The sequence below is a fragment of the Ipomoea nil genome, unplaced genomic scaffold, assembly GCF_001879475.1.
Source record: "Ipomoea nil cultivar Tokyo-kokei standard unplaced genomic scaffold, Asagao_1.1 scaffold1971, whole genome shotgun sequence".
NCBI lineage: Eukaryota > Viridiplantae > Streptophyta > Magnoliopsida > Solanales > Convolvulaceae > Ipomoea > Ipomoea nil.
The window spans coordinates 1,323,532-1,340,444 of record NW_017618399.1 but is presented as its reverse complement, the minus strand read 5'-3'; the positions used below and the strand labels follow the sequence as shown (position 1 = coordinate 1,340,444).

General features: G+C 35.1%; 1 long non-coding RNA gene across 1 annotated transcript; it reads right to left on the bottom strand.

The window, feature by feature from the left end:
* Positions 1–7,820: 7,820 nt before the first annotated feature.
* LOC109147066 lies at positions 7,821–8,530 on the bottom strand. Its single transcript, XR_002048545.1, has 3 exons — positions 8,462–8,530; positions 8,100–8,203; positions 7,821–7,874 (listed from the first exon to the last, which is right to left on the bottom strand). It is a non-coding gene; the product is annotated as an uncharacterized LOC109147066 (long non-coding RNA).
* Between the last annotated feature and the right edge of the window lie 8,383 nt (positions 8,531–16,913).

Genomic DNA, 16,913 nt, shown 5'->3' with positions numbered 1-16,913 from the left:
TTATGTGCTATTGTGTTGGAAGAAATTTGTATTCACACTATTATGATAAAATGATTGTGATTTAATTTTATTGTCTCTATTGAGTTAATGTTCGTGTTCTATATTGGAGATAGTTCTATTTATAAAGGAAACTCTGTTGAATATTTTTACTAATTTTTTTTCATTTTAAAATAATAATTATATATTTTTATGCTAGTAGAAACTTTTATTTCCACTATTATGATAAAAACAGTGTGATTATATTATATTCTGCTTATTGAGTTGATGTTTGAAATACTTTTATTATATATTATAATCTTATTTGTTTTAATTTTTATTTTATTTTATTTCTATTTTAACTAATTTTTAGGAAAAGCACTTGGTTGTCGTCCATCATATTTTGAATTATTCAAGCATACACATACCAAACAACATGATGGCCAAACATTTATAGTTGAAAAAGACAAACAAATCCATGTAAGTTTAATCTTGATTTTCCTTGAATATATATGAATTTTTATAAAAATTGTACTAATTCTTTAAATTTTTGCAGGAACAAATTGCATTGCAACGGAAGGTATTAACACAAAATGGAGAAGAAGTAGATGAGAGTCAATTGTACTATGATGCAGTTGGCGGACATGATAAAAAAAGAAGATTTTATGGACTTGGCTCATATGGTACATTCATTCGTAGTCCAATAAATGCTAACACAACGGACAATATAGAATCAACATCGCAGCCATCAGAGAATGCTAATTCTGCTAAGGTCCACGATGAGATTGAGAATTTGAAGGCTTCTATGGTTCTTATGCAGCAAAAATTAAATGCTCTTCAGAGTGAGAGCGCTGGTACTTCATCATCACCCTCATCACGATCGAATTCACCTTGATTTAATTTTTCTTTTTTGAATTACTATATTGTTGTTTATACATTTATTTGGTATTTGAGTACAACATATTATATTGTATTTTAGTTTGGACATTAACATTTTAAATACAAATATTATAATTTTAACAAAATAATAATAATTACAAAATATTAAAATAATAATTTAACAAAATTGCGATGAAATATAATTTTAGCGATGCAATATTTATTGTAATTATGGCGACGAAAAGATTTTTGTCATCCAAAATGCGACAAAATCAAGACAATGATTAGTTATGTTATTATTTTACGACGAAATTTTGTGACGAAAAACAAATTTTGCGAAAGAAAATATAGCGATGGAATTGCTACAGAAATTTATTCTGTCGTTTTCTTACAACAAATTTGTGCGACGGAAGCCAAAATTTGGAACGGAAAAGTTTGCGACGGAATAGCGACGACAATTTGCTTCGTCATTTTTCTACGACGAAATTTTATGACGGAAAAAAAAAAAATTGCAACGGAAATGTTATCGACTGATTTGCGACAATAATTATTTCCGTCGTTATCTTTCACAATAGAAATATGCAACGGAATATGAGTTTTGCGACGGATTATTTTATCACACAATGGCGACAGAACGAATCATTTCTGTTATCTTTCACAATAGAAATATGCAACAGAATATGACTTTCGTCGCCTACTTCACGACGAACAATTCCGTCACTATTTTCCGTCGCCAACGTTCGCGACGGATTATTTCCGTCATGAATTGAAATACGACAAGCCTTGAGACTACAGAATGGATTCCGTCGCGAAAATGATAAATTCCGTCGCAAAACGTTATTTGCGACGGAATTTCACGTTTTCGCGACGGAATTTTTTCGTCGCAAATCGTGATTTTTCTTGTAGTGATGTACAAATTTTATTGCTTAAAAGCCAAATGAATGATCGACTAAAAACAATATAATACTCAGCATGTAGGTAGAAAATGTAGTAGAAAGTATGGGTAGATATTACTCGTGCACAAAATGTAAAATGTAAAAATGAATATATATATATATATATATATATATATATATATATATATATATATATATATGTGTGTGTGTGTGTGTGTGTGTGTGTGTGTGTGTGTGTGTGTGTGTGCAAATGAAGACCTGGCTTCCCGTGCGGCCTGTGCGGATTACACCATTAGGTATGCATAAATGCACCTCACTGTGCTCCAAAATGCACCAGAATAAAATGCACAAATGCACCGCACCCCAAAAATGCAATGCACCTAATGGTATTTTTGAACACTTTGTAGTGTATTTATGTGTACCTAATGGTACGTGGCCGCACAAGAAGCACTGTCCACATGAAAACCTGACTATATATATATATATGTATATATATATATATATATATATATATATATATATATATATATATATATATATATATATATATATATAGGGAAGGGATCAGGTGCATTTGTGGCTTCCCGTGCGGTTGTGTGGTGGATTAATGTGCGTGAAGTTTATACTTAATGTGCGTGAGATTTATACCCAATATGCCTGAGATTTGTACTTAATGTGCGTCATGTTAATATGCGTGAGTTTTGTACTTAATGTGTCTGAGTATTGTGTTTAATGTGCGTGAGATTTGTGCTTAATGTGCGTGAGTATTTCAGAATTACGAGCTCAGAAGGAAGTAGAACAGAAACTCACGCACATTAACGCCCAAGTTTCTTGTTACTTCTTCCTTCAATTTGTCCATGGATTCTGGATTATCAGCTACCTTCAGTGCAGTTGAATGTTTATATAGATGACGCACGCACAGTAAAATTTGCACATCAGCTAAGTGTGGATTTCTGTTGTATTATTCCCATAATTCATAACCACCATAGCCCGCCTCCGCATCATCATCATCAGGGAGGGGGGCAATGGCTACTGGCGATGGGGAAGAAGCTGACATCAATATTTTTTGCTACATTTTACACATTCACGCACATTAAGTACAAATCTTAGGCACATTAAGCACAACACTAACGCACATTGAGTACAAATCTCACGCACATTAATCCACCGCACATCCGCACGGGAACCTTTCACTATATATATATATATATATATATATATATATATATATATATATATATATAGAAGAGCGCTCATATGCGGCGGGGTCTTACCGTGCGGCGGTGCGGTCAAATTCCAGAATACACCAACAGTGTTAACAATATGCACAAACAGTGTAATAAAAACACACCACAATGAAATGCAATAAAACATCACAAAATACACAACAGACTCAAAAAAATACGCCATATAACTCACCACCCCCAATGGTGTATTTCCGAACAGTGTATGGTGTTTTTACTCACCCCTAATGGTGTGTGTTTGGTGATGCAGGGCTCTGTTTACTCTGTTTTGTGTGGTGTATTTTCCTTACGTTGATGGTGCATATTTGTTGAACTATTGGTGTTGCCGCACCGTAAGAAATAGCCGCACCGTAAGACACTGCCGCACCTGAACCCGCCTCTCTCTCTCTCTCTCTCTATATATATATATATATATATATATATATATATATATATAAGAAAGCTCAACTCTATGCAATTCTAGTCACAGTAAAGAGCATGGGAAACCATGTTTAGATCAAATTCTCTTTCTTCCAACCCTTGAGAGCATTTCAAATGATCTGTTCAATAACAATGAAATTTTGATGAACTTATATTTTTTTTCCCACAATTTTGGTAATGAGAGTAAATCAAAAGATGATGAGGCGGCGGCGGAACCCACATTGAAGGATATAAAGGGGATGCTAGGGCTGGATGACTTGGGTGGCTAAAACGGCACTGCCGATTGAGGAGGGCATTGCTGCGTTCCCGTGTTCCCACCTTGCCAGAAAACTACCAGCTGGACATTGAATTCCTTCGCCATCAACTATAGATCTTCAAATATCAATGCTAACAAAAATCGAAATTGAGTTAAAATCGTTTTAGGAATGCAAAAATACTGTTAAATTAAGGGGGTTTCCAACCCAATTTGGAAAGTATATATAAAGAAAATGGAAGAAGAAGATTCCATCACCGCCAGCCTCTCGTTGCCACGCCCTCAAATCGCCGCTCAGCCGTCACGCAGTCACGCTCAGTTCTCTGGATCGAGATGAACCATCGAAGGTGACCCATTTCAATCGATTGCTTACAATTCCGTCTTTATGTTTCACGATTCAAGTATCATTTTTGTGATTCAGCTCAGCCAACCCTTGGATTTGTTGCCTGGTTTATTTTTCTGCAAACCGTAGAATTTGGGGGCAGTGGCTATTGAATTAGACCGGCGGCCAAATCCGACAGCGACTTCATCTCTATTTCCTCTTCTGCCTTCACGTCTTGTAGCGCCAGAACCTCGACCACGGTCTTAAGGATGCTTTTGGGATGATGATCCATGTATTATCCCATCTGAAATCCTCGTCGCCCACAAGTCGAAGCTGGCAGATTTTGTCGCCTTGGGGACCGCCGACGCCATGGACAAGAGGCTAGCGTTGGAGAAGAGACCAACAAAGATGACATGAGTATTTACATTATTGTCCTTCATTTAGACGGTGGCTTCACGGTCAAAGATTCGGAGGACGAAATCGAGTAGAAATTTTAAAGTTGAGGACTAAATTTGGTAAGGATGATAGTCGAGAACGAAATCGGTAGTTTCGCAATAGTCAGAGGACCAAATCGGTTATTAACTCTTAAAAGAAATTAAACATACACATATTACGTCAATAATTAAACGAAATTAAACATAAACATTATTTTATTAAGAATAATATATATTGTCCTTAATTACCATAATTATTAAGATTACATGGACGTCATAATTAAAATAATATTAATTAAGAATAATATATACTCCTTAATTACGATATAATAATCATAATAAAATGAACTCATTTTTATTGGAATTAATGATAAATTTTCATACCCATATAGGAAATTAACAGTCGTTATATCGTCGACCGCGGTGCCCAAAACGGCATCGTTTCTTTAAGTAAAAAATGGCGCGCCGTTAGTTTTAACGGAGCGTGCATTTTGTTTATGTTAATTACCAACTGACACTACAGTATATCTAAACCGACATTGTCTCACGTATTATTTTTATATTATCAAATGAAACTACAGTTATATCAAAATGATACTGTAGTTGTGTTGAAATGAAACTGCAGTGTATATATAAAATGAAACTGAATAACATTTCACATATTTGAGTGTATATTGTACAATGAAGCTGTAATTATATAAAAATAATCATGTAGTTGTGTTTTAATAAAACTATAGTCTATATAAAATAAAATTAAATAACATTTTCACATATTTGAGTCTATAAATATCGAATGAAACTGTAGTTATATCGAAATGAAACTGTAGTTGTGTTGAACCGAAATTGCAGTGTATACAAAATAAAACTGAATAAAAGAGTTACTTTTTGCCGAAGGGTGTGGAACGGCGAGAAACAGATGCCGTTTCTTTTCATTAAACTAAACGACGTCGTTTTTATGCGCGGTGCATAATCAATTATGCACCGCGGTGCACGATATAATTTGCCGGAAATTAAACATACACATATTACGGTGGGTAATTAAAGGAAAATAAACATACACATATTATGTCCATAATTAAAGAAATTAAATATACACATATTACGTCCATTTTTCCAACCTATATTTAACACCTTTTTTTTTTTTGAAAAAATATTTCACACTTTAGTCTTACTATGGTAATTTAACATAGAGATGCCCTTTATTTAATTATTGTATATTTTTGTTACTTAAAATATATAATATCAATTAGCCATGCTCTTTCTTCTATTTTTTGTTTAGACTTTTCCTAATATATCAATTGCGGGAACACTAATATACAAATCTTATAATTTCAAATAAATGTACACTTTCAAATATTAAAATTCTTTATAATTTCATCATCAATTTTATTATTGAAATGAGGTAATACCATCTAAGGTCCTCCGAGTATAGTGGTTTTGTCACGTTTAGTCCTAAACTTTCAAATTGACCATCTGTGGTCCTTCGACTTTCAAATTTAACCATTCGTGGTCCAAGTTAACCACACATGGTCCTTCAACTATTAAATCTTAACCAATCATGAGAGGACCATGCTTGGTTAAATTTCAAAACTTGAAGGACCATGTGTGGTTAACTTGGACCACAAATGATTAAATTTGAAAGTTTATAACTAAATGTGGCAAAACCACTATACTCGGGGACCCCATGTGGCATTAACTCTTCTTTAAATATATAATAAAAAATTTATCCGTGCATCGCACAAGTGATTTACTAGTAAAACCTATTTACCGCCTCCACTAAAGCTCAAACCCGCAACCTCCCCTATAAAGGAGTAACTTGGTGTCACTAGACTACAAGGTCCTTGGCGATTAGCTTTACTCCTTTGTTGTAAAAAAATTTTCTTCATATGTTCTCCATTTGTTTATTTTTGTTTCAATTACTGAAAAAGAGTTAATTCCCAAAATGGTCCTCCGACTATGACCTTTTCTCAAATTGGTTCCTTGACTTTTAATTGCACCCAAAGTGGTCCTCTGACTATTGAATTTTAAGCCAAAATGATCTATTAGCTTTGGTTAAAAGTGGGTGTTAAAATGAAGGGCAAAAGGGACAATTTATATTGTTTGTTGTTTTAAAAATCATATAAACTAGAGAAATATATTGAACATACATGGGAATACAAGACAATCATATAAACTAGAGAAATCTTAAGAACACATGTATATATTAGACTTATTATTCTTATGATATAACATATTCTAATTGATTTAAGACAAAACATGACATCTTTTATTACATAATGAGAGAGAGGGGAGTGCAAATCAAATCTTAAAATGAGCTTAGAAAAGTTTGAACTCGTGTACACCCAGCGTGGCTGAACTTTTAAGAATATTTTTAAATTATTAAATTCCCTACCACCAAACAATATATACAAATTAATTTTTTTCAAGCCCCAGGCCTGGCCTTGTGTTGAAAGATAGTTATGCCGTGGAAACGTGTTCACCATGCGCATGGTGAAACACAGGGGTAGATCCATAATTTCTATACTGTAGATTCATATCATAATTTTTTTTTTCTTTGAAAACGTAGATTCATAATTTTGTTTTTCATTTGTTGTTAACGGATAGATCCATAATTTCTAAGCCATAGATTCATAATTTCTATATTGTAGATTCATATCTATATTGTAGATGCATAATTTCTGTACTGTAGATTCATAATTTCTATACTGTAGATTTATAATTTCTGTAACAACAGCCTCATTAAAATTGTCAAACTGAAAATCTCTTATTATTTTTTTGGCGCGCGCCGCCTAGATTCCGCCTAGGTATTGTCCGGGCGCCCGACTAGCGCCTAGCGCATACTGCAACCATGAATACTGATCACTAAATACCTTTGCCAAAGCATGGGCAACCGGATTCACAAAATGACTAATATGATAAAACTCTAAAGAAACAAAAGAACTATGTAAAGAAAGACAAGAATGAATAACAGAGCCAACATAAGTTTTATCAATACGATCCCCTTTTAAAGCTACCACGAACTAAATTAAGAAAATCAGAAACCATCCGTACCATCACCTCCAAACCTCAAGCTTTGATCCAGGAAAGTGCTTCCTTATCGTGCCAGAAGAGAATTATAAACACAATCCAATGGTCCATTAGTTACGTTGCTGCCACAAACACCCCATGCCGGTCAAATAAACAGGCCCCATACGCTGCCTTAGCCGCTGCAGCCGTGAAACCGGCATCAAAGCAGCAGTAGTAGCGTAATGTTTAATTCGGTCATTTGTTGCAAGGAAGGATGATCTTTTGCAGTCTAACAGCGTCATGGAACATCAATGCATTGTAGTTTATTAGATGTTTCATTGTTTCATCATCCAATACACTAAATCCATACTTTTTCTTCCAACTTTCTGTCTTTTCTGATGCATATGGAATGATTAGTTTCTCTATATTGAGGTAGCAAAGCACCTGCAAAATAAATATATCACCATTAAGCATGTCATATATGTTGGCAAATCAAATTATTATTATTTTTTTTTTAAAAAACATTAATATAGAGGAATAAAGGTGTTAGTTTGGTCATATGGGAGCACGTGCAATATGCGTGTATGACGACTTAATTTAAGAGAGGAAAGGAAATTAAAAGTATATTACTATAAAAATATAATTTTAAAGATAAATTAAATAACTTACAGATTCAATAGCAATCATAAGCTTTCTACACATCCCTTTACATCTATGAGCAAAATGGGAAGCAATGAAAGGCATTTCAGCAATCATTTTGTCATGGATATATCCTGTAAATTAAAACAACATTATATACATAGAAGCTTCAATATTTGAATTATGTGGTATAACATAGTTTGATGCAAACACTCCTAAAGAATTGAAGGGGAGGCGGGGGAATGAGATTCTCATTTATATGATAAGAATTTCGCATTGTGTAAAGAAACTTCGCATTCCCTTAAACCAAAGAAGAGCATATGCGATATACTATGGAACCAAATTGGCACATATATAACAAATATATACCATATATGTTTGATGATTATTACCTTAGAGCTGCAACACAAACTATTTCCCCATTTGTTTCCAAGACAGCGGTGTAGAAGCCGCCTTTGAAGTTAATTCTATTGAAATTTGAACTGCAAAAGTTTAAATGATGAAACAGAAGGTGTCTATCACTGTATATATGTCAATATAATGTCAAAATTCAAAAATGAAATTTAGTTTCTAACTTTAGATTCATGATGTTATAGAAATTTCTATAGTCTCTAGCTAGTACATACCCACAGTTGTAAATGACGTTTTTGATAACGTTAATTTTTGTGTAGCTATCAAAGATTTGTCCGAAAGAATCCTCCATTAATCTCCAGGCAACAGCGAGCTTGGAGTGACAAATTGTTCTTTGATAATCTTCATCTAGGTACACACCGTGCTGATGATCTAACTGACGGAGTAAAGTCCATGAATACCCTTCTTCCAATTTAGTCTTTAATCCTACCAATGTTTTCTCCAGTTTCATAGAAACCTTATTTTCAACAAAAACATAAAATATATCATTAAAATCCTAATTTTAGACCACAAAACATTAGTAGTTACTCTTCATTACTGAAATTGTTACGTGGGTCTTGAATGCAAGTTAACACCTGGAATTCTACTTACTTTTAATTAAGATATTAACGTACCCTTAATTATGTTGATTTACGAATAAACGAAAACATAAATTAAAGTAAGAAAAACAAACACCAGGAACCAGATATTGATCACGCAGTTCGGAACACTTCTCCTACGTCTGCGGGGCAACTCACGTCAGCCCAATCCACTAGATGTTCACCAAAATTACAAAGAGGGTTGAATACATAATCTTCCCAACATCCGTTGCCGGAGAGGTACGTGCATGCCGAATGATCACTTCAAGGGAAATTAGCCTGATGATAATATAATATTCTTTAATATAGATGTAATAAAAGAATGCCTTCTCCTCTCCTTATTGTTCCTGTACTGCCAATTCGTCCGTTCTGCATGAAGAAACTAATTCCTTAAGTAGCATTCCAAAGCTACCAACTTTCCACAATTATTCCTTATCTCACGCAAGCATTCATTCACAACCTTTCATTTAGATTTCCAATCAATACCAACCACATCTCATTTTAACACCTCACGCCATGCATATTTTACAGCCTTGAAAAAGTCTTTAAAGACTTATTTAACTTCTTCAATATGATTAGTCCACGCCATAATCAAATAAACTTACCTTGTAGTAACCTTACACGGAGACGGTCCACGGTCCATAATATAATTTAACACAACTCCTAATTATTTTGACAATTAAATTAGTTAACATAAAAGGGTTTTAATGTGTATCATTTGTACACTTACAATTACAACTTATTTGACCTTATGATACAATAATGCAAACATTTTAATTTGCCCACATCTCACAATAGACTTATCTTTTTGTAGAATCTACATACACACACATGCATGTGTGCGCACAAAGGAAAAAAATATATGTATTTTCATGAAATATAACTCCTGCCACGTGTAAAAAATTTATTGCGTAAAGAAAAATGAATGATCGAATAAAAAAATATAATGGTTCAATTTGTTGTTTAAATCAATCAGTTCCCATCTAATCTAGACTATTGGAACTCTAATATATATATATATATATATATATATATATATATATATATATATATATATATGATAGGAAAGCTCACCTCTAACTATTAAAAAGTTACCTTGTAAGTAGATCTGACAATTATGGACACGACCCGTTAACACGACACGAAAATAATAGGTTAGTGTTTAGCTTTAACGTGTCCCGTGTTGTTAACGAGTTGACCCGTTATGTTTCGTGTCTTAACGGGTCAACCCGTTAACCTAGTAAGAACATGTTTAACCTGTTAATATTATCATGTTAGCTCATTTATACGAACCCGCTTACAAAAACATGTTTATAACCTGCTAAGAACCATTGTCATTTAGGTAAGAACCATTGTCATGGATGAGATTACAAAAGATATAATGAAAATGACCCAGGATGAATTTGCTACATTATAGGCCAAGATTCTTCATCAGTTATTGATGTTCAACAATCTGAAATATAAATTTTTATTGTGTTCAATTTTATAATAAAAACTAGTATGGACTTCTTTAATTATGGTTTTTTTTTTTTTTTTTTTTTACGTTATTTCATCATTTTATGAATGTTATAAATTGAATACTCTTTTTAGTTTGTTTGATGGATTGAATTGTAGTTTTTATTTCTTTATATATATATATATATATATATATATATATATATATATATATATATATATATATATATATATATATAACTTAACTTTAATTTTTTGTTTTTTTCAACAAATATATTAATAGTTTTAGCAGGTTTAAACATGTTTCGTGTCATATCGTGTCGACGACACAATACAAAATCTATTAACAAAACGTGTCTATCTTGTCAACGCATTTAACCTATTAATCAGTGTTGCAAAAATCGCGCATACGCGCCGCCCGGCCGCCGCGAGGAAGGCCGGAATGGGCCTCCTCCGCGACCGGGCAGCTAGGCAGTCTAGTCGGCTGCCTAAACCTCCTAGCCGGCTGAACCGGGCGATTTATTTATTTAATTTTTTTAGGGTTAAAAATTGTGCGAAGGCATAACTTTTGACACGGTTGTCCGTTTTGGACAATTTTTTCTTTCAAATCGCGTATTTTCTCGAGATCTATACACTGCAAACAACCGAAGGCGGTTTGGCCCTCTAATTAATTTCTTCAAAAAATGCTTCTTTTGCTCTTAATTTATTTTTTTTTATGTATTTAGATGGTTTCAACAATATTTTAAACTACTTTATAGCCACTTAAATAAATAGTTTGTAAGAAAAAATTATGAGAACCTTATGTTTTATTAGTGAATTTTGATAATTTTTAATTTTTACTTTTTTTTTACATTAAAAAAAAAAATAAAATGTTTTGTAACCTTGCTATTAACATATCATGTTCGTGTTAAAAATTTGAATTCGTTAACCTTAACGTGTCGTGTTCGGATTTAACATTATCGTATTCGTGTCATTATCGTGCTAACCCGTTAACGAACCTGTATACACGAATTGTCAGGTCTACTTGTAAGGTCTTCCGTTAGATTTTATGTTAGTTGGCCATCAAATACAAGGATAAAGTTGTCTTTTCAAGTTATTTTCAATTGAATCAGTTATGTTAAACACTTAGGGGGGTGTATTCACTCATTACTTTCATAGGGACAACACGAGATTCACAATATAAAGCCTAGGGACAAGCTCTAGACATAATTAAACACAAGATCAAACCAATAACCACACAGGGCCATCAAGAATAGCAATAATTCACCATATAAACCTAAAGACAAGCTCTAACAAGATATACATACAAAATCATACAATTAATCATTCAATTGGAGCCAACCAATAAACAATAGCAAGGAAAATAGGTTTTGTAAGACATGGGTTACCTCTTAGCCCTAATCAATATCCTTGGCTACTAAGGTTCTTCTCTAAGATCCTCTTCCAATTGATCTTCCTAGGTTCGGTGGGGGGAAATTCTTTGCTAGGTTTCCTCGGGGAATGTCTCGCGTGGTAAATTAATCATAGCAGGGTTTCTAAATGCTTTCTAATTCCCTATATATAGATTCAGGAGTCCTAACTAGAATCTGAATAGTAAAGGCCCATATTCTCTATTCCTAGCAGGATTAAAGACTTGATTAAGGATAAGGGTCCATGATCCATTGTGGACCACACTAATTAATTAATGGGAATTATAGTCCAATTAAATCCTTTTTAACTATATATTAACGGAATTTATTCCATGCTTAACCCGAATTTGGAGGCCGTAAGACGGGGTGTTACACCCTCCCCCCCTTACAGGAAGCTTGATCTTTAAATTAGAGAAAATAGGTTATGCTTGTTTTCCTATAAGTGTAGGGTGGGGATTGATCAAGTCAGGAGGCAAGTAAGGATTGAGATTTAGGTGTACCTTGGTTTCCTGCTCCCGAGCTTAAAGCTCCACGTGCGCCAAGCATGGCCTCGATCGCCGCCACTCTCATGTCAAAAGAGCTCATCGCGAGAATCAAGGACGAGAATCCCTCATCCATGATCCGGTTCTGCCTCAAGAGCTTCGCGAGGATACACTCGTTGGTGGACCTCTCGTCTCGGTCCCCCGCGTTCCCCCTTTCCTGCACGGATTCCGATTGACTCGGCTCACTCTCTTCTTCTTGCTCTTCTTGTTCCTCGCTTTCTTGCATCGATCATTTCATTTTCTTGTTTGAGATACACAATTGGTCCACTAACATTCTTTGTTCAGCCGGGGGTCTCAAGCAAATCTCCTCGAGGGTAATGTACTGTCCCTCTCCGACATGATAGATGTCGTTGCGGTGGAGGTTTTGAGCATTGAAGAGCATCCCACTCATGGGTCTGACTTCAGTCCAGCTTATGTCCACCCCTTTCTTTTCCATGATCCAACTTAGGATCATCCCGTATGGTAAACTGAGCCGGTTGCTAGATTTGCAGAATTCCATGTGTTTCAACATAAGAGCGGGTAAATTGAATTTGACCTTATGCTTAAGAAAATAGGCAAAGGTGCATTCTAGGCTTCCCACATCCCTGCTCTTGTTGTTAGTGGGTAATAGGCTATCTGACACAATCAAGACTAGCTTCTTTTGTTCGGCGGTTAGCAACTTCTTAATTGGCCTTGTGGCCGAAGTGAAACCGTCTTCTCTTCCCAACAAATAGCTAAGGTAATCCTCGTACCCCACGTCTCGGGTACTAATCCATGCCTTCCAGTCATAATCTGACATGCCCGTGGTGGTCAATTTCAAAAGCTTAGTTAAGCGGGACATGGTTAGCACCATTTCCTTGTCCTGGACCTTGGAGGTGACCTCTAACTTGTCCCTGCATTTGGTGGCTACCATGTAGCGGTAGAATTCCTTCACCAGTTCGGGGTACGTGTCCCCTTTTATCTCGAGGTACATATCCAGTAGGCCTTGGAATTTAAGCATATCAACCAACTCCGGAGAGAATTGGTCGGGTTCCAGTGCTTTACCTCCTAATGCCGTGTAGTCGGCATTGTTCCACTCCGGGACTCGGGCGTTGATGGACCTCTTCGGCATTAGGATTTTCTTTTGATCGGGTAGGGGAGTGTAGCTTTTCCGGTGGATTTTCCAGCGGCTTTTCCGGTGGTTACGGTGACCGGTCGTTTGGCGGCGGGCGTATGGTCGGATCGTCGACGGGGGGCAGTGTAGCTGCGGCTGAGGCGGTCGCGTTGGGGTCAACGGTGGCGGGCGGTAGCAGCTATGTGCGGGGGTCGTCGGTGGTAGCCTAGGTCGCGGGGGCTCGTCGGCGGTGGTCGACAGTGGTTTAGGCAGTAGGTTGCCGGGTGGTTAACGGTGGTTCGAGGTGTGGCTGGGGTAGGGAGTTCGGCCGAAAGAGAAAGAGAGAGAGAGAGAGAGAGAGAGAGAGAGAGAGAGAGAGAGAAGGAAAGACGGAGGAAGGCGGGTTTTTGATTTGGGGATTTTGGGTTTTAGAGCACGTTTGGTTCACGGAATGAATTTGGAGGGAATAAGAATGCTATTCCACAGGGAATGGAATAGGAAAGGAATAGAATATGAATTGTATTATATTGTTTGGTTCCATGAACCAAACATGCCATTAGGGATTTAGCTAGAAGGAGGGTTAATGAGGTTTTGTGTCCTCTAAGTCTCAAGAAACACTCATGGTTTGTTGGTCCCGAAAGGGTGTCGAGAAGTCTAGAGGGGGGGTGAATAGACTTCTCTAATTTTTTCTAACTTCTTTTGCAAACAACACTTTGGTAACTTCAACTCTAAGTAACAAGCATAAACAAGTATAACAACTTAGAGTGTGCACAGCGGAAAATGTAATGGCAAAGTGTTATGCTTTAAATGTGTAGTGCTCAAAGAGAGATTCTATACATTCATCACGTTAGAAACACTTGATATAGATTAAGGATGATGTATGTAAAATTTCACTTGCATGCAAACGAGGGAACTATCAAACCCAGACAGATAAAGATACGCGATAAATCGTAACGGGTTAGTTCACAGTTGATATAAGCATGCACGAAATATAATTGAGCAGTAAGTAAATAGAGAGAGAGATTTATAGTGGTTCAGAGGTGGTGTAATACTCCTAGTCCACTCTTCTCCTTTCACTTCAAGGAGGAAATTCACTATTCTTCGACCACCCAGATACAATAGTGAATAAGTGTCCACCGAAACTTCTCCGAGTGCTTCACACAAAACTACACTCCACCAAGGTTTTTCGCAAGCTCCTCTTGTTACTCCGCCTTCCCGAGGACTTCGCACCAAGCTGTACTCCTACACCACGAGAACTACGCACAAAGCTACGCTCTCATCGGGTTTTCACAAGCTCCTCTTGTTACTCTTCCCTTTACAACCGAGTGCTACGCATAAAGCTACACTCCAACTGGGTTTTTCACTCTCTCTAGTTACTCTACCCCTTTTCTACACTCAGTAGAAGATTTACAATGAAATACAATGATTTCTTCTATCAGACTTGAATTCTTTCGTATATAGCTCAATATATCACTTGATGTATGATTGGATATTCTTTGTTGTTTTTCACTGTTCTTGTCTTCAAGTCTGCTTGGGCATTTTATAGCCAATGAAAGCTATTTTGCCCGTTGATCAACTTTCGATCTTGATCGTCCATTTTGAATTGTAGTTGATCAAATAATTTTGCCAACTTGGTCTGCAAAGTCATTTCGCCGTCTGTCAGAAGTTTTGAATAATTTTGCCGTTGCTCTTCTTTAATCTGACAAAGCTTTTCCTTGGAATGGGTAGCCTCCAAATTTGAATTTCTCTGGCATGACTTTTGCTGAATTATTGATCTGATGTGCCAAGTTGCTCAAATAATTTATCTGCTGATTCTTGCTTGAGTATTTAAAAGATTTCCTTCGTGTATCAGCTTGTCTAACAATTTTATCATGATGATGTCATGTCACGATAGTATATCATGTCCACCTTATATCATGAACTAGTATCGTGTTAGGCTAGTATCATGATCTTGATATCATGTCTTCATAAAAATTGCTTCGGGTGGGAGTTGAACCATATATCAGTATATCATGAACTAGTATCATGATCTTGATATCATGTCTTCATAAAAATTGCTTCAGGTGGGAGTTGAACCATATATCCTTTGGTTTGCTTTGCAAAGTTTCTTCCAACTCGGCTAGTTAACCATTTGATACATCTCAAGACTTAAATTCTTTTGTCTTATCTCTTCACGTGGGTTTCACAGTTCTTGTAGAACCATACCACGTTATGACATCATCATCCGATATCATATACTATCATGTTATAAAATATATTTCTTCATGATAGTTCTACCCAATATACTTCATGATATCACCTCCCGATATCATACTTCGTGGTAGCACTTCACTATAGCTTGTTTAAGCCTTTTTAGACCAAAAAGCTCTCAATGGGAATTAAACTGTGGATCATTAAGTATCAAGTGTGTTTCAACAAATCTTCATCCATCTCGTCCATCTCAACCTTTAATAATTGAATGCTTCATAAATGTGTTAAGCTGTGATCCCGCTTACATTTATTCTTCCTTCAAAACAGCTTTCACGTAGACTTCTTGGCAGGGGTGCACCATACTTTGTGAACCAGAACTGACTCAAATGAAATAAAATTGGGGTCTACAAAATACATTTGGCTCATCAAAACTCATACAACATATTCCTAACATGGTTTGATGGTCAAAGCTTTGGTTTAAGTGTGAGCGGTTAATGGTTTGACCCTTACTGGTTACATTAAGGTTTCTTGGTGTATTCATTTTATGTTCTTGAGGGTTTTCTACCATTCATTTGAGTTCCGAGTTTAGGCTTTCTAATTGCATCCTTGAGTTCACTAAATATTGATTATAAAAATAATTTTAAAATATTTTTTGTAACCCCTAAACATGCGAAAATTTTATATTTTAAAAAAGATACAATTTGATAAATATCATAAATTAATTATTGCAATATCATTTATGATTACAATGAGAATAATTAAAGAAAAAATAAATAATTGAAATATGTGAACCAATGATTTCAAAATGAAATTAATCTATCTATAATATTAATAAGAATAAAATCCTCCTTTACAACATTCTAGCCCAAATTAATATGAATATTAATTAATTAGTACAAAATTAATAACTTAATTGGTAACAAAATTTTATATAAAAAGTAACTAATATCTAATGAATTGTTACCACAAATTAAAGTCAATATGTACATAAAAATAAAAAAAGGTTACCAAATTATGAGAATAATTAAATTATTATAATTGTGAAAATAATGGACACAAATTTTGCATAATAAATGAGAAAATTTGTTTAAAATTCTGCGTAATTTTATAAAGAAATAATAATTTATTAATTATTATTTACACCAATTTATACTATTAATAAAAGTAAAATCCTCCTCTTCCACATT